The sequence below is a fragment of the Phoca vitulina genome, unplaced genomic scaffold, assembly GCF_004348235.1.
Source record: "Phoca vitulina isolate PV1807 unplaced genomic scaffold, GSC_HSeal_1.0 scaffold4, whole genome shotgun sequence".
NCBI lineage: Eukaryota > Metazoa > Chordata > Mammalia > Carnivora > Phocidae > Phoca > Phoca vitulina.
The window spans coordinates 18648020-18649148 of NW_022589707.1; the positions used below are offsets into that span (position 1 = coordinate 18648020).

General features: G+C 37.0%; 1 pseudogene; it reads right to left on the reverse strand.

Annotated features, from left to right (window-relative positions):
• Positions 1 to 212: 212 nt before the first annotated feature.
• LOC116630442 lies at positions 213 to 768 on the reverse strand (annotated as a pseudogene).
• Between the last annotated feature and the right edge of the window lie 361 nt (positions 769 to 1129).

Consider the following 1129-nt stretch of genomic DNA (forward strand, 5'->3'; position numbering starts at 1 on the left):
ATATCTTCATAGTGCAATGTATTACATAATGTAATATATATACATTTTATATACAGTGCACAGTAGTATAGTATACTATGTTCTTTTATTTGTACATACCATACCCTATATATTCTCACTGCTCAGTTTTCAACTGAGTAAAAAATCACAAGGGTTTGCTTGAACATTTTTTTCTTGTTTTTACTTTTATTTGCATTTATTGTATGCAGAATTTACTCTCTGGCCGTAAGTTTTTGTTTCTTCAGTTTCTTCTGGGATATTTTTCTTCTGTGCAACTTCCTCTTCTGGTTTAAGAACAATCTTCTCTTTTTCAGTATGGATCATCTCAATGTGGCAAGGAGAGCTCATGTATGGGTTAATCTGACTATGAGCCCTTTAAGTTCTACACTGTATGTTGGGGAGCTCTGTTCACCTAGATGTGCTCAATAACCAGAGAATTTACATCTAAACTCTTAAGTTCAGCATTACTCTCTGCATTTTTAAGCATGTGCAGTAAAAATTCGGCACTCTTTTTGGGCCACCAAGCCTGTGTGCAGTCCCACTCTCTGGCCTGGGCACACCTACCAACTCCACCATTGTAGGGATGGAATGGGACACACTGCTTCTGCAAAGTGAAATCCTTCAGATACTTAGTGGCTTTTCAGATAGGCACATACACTGGATGGCCTGGGAAGTTTCAGGTGTGTTCTTAAAGTGAACACAAAGATTTGAACCTCTTGATTTGCAAGGTTTTGTAGGGTTTTCTGGATCAAGTAGATAGCAAACCATTTTCAGAGATCACCTCAGGCCACTTACGGAAGAGCTGCTTGAACATTTGATTACTGAGAATATATACATAGAGAACCTGTTGAACTGAAGTCATATTTTCCAGTCTGAATAAAGAAGGATCTATTTGTTTCATCTGTTTAGAAAGTATTGGAAATTATTTTGGATATTTATCTAAATGTTATGCAAAGTGGATCTTTTTGTGGTCACCACCTGTCATGAATTAGGCAAATTCACAACACACAGTAGGAACTAAAGAATGGATTTTACCAGGGGAAATGTAAAAGGCAGGTATTCAATAAGAAGATAAGGTACATTGCCCCCAGTACTCTCATTAATCCCATGTAGAAGCATAGAAGATCAA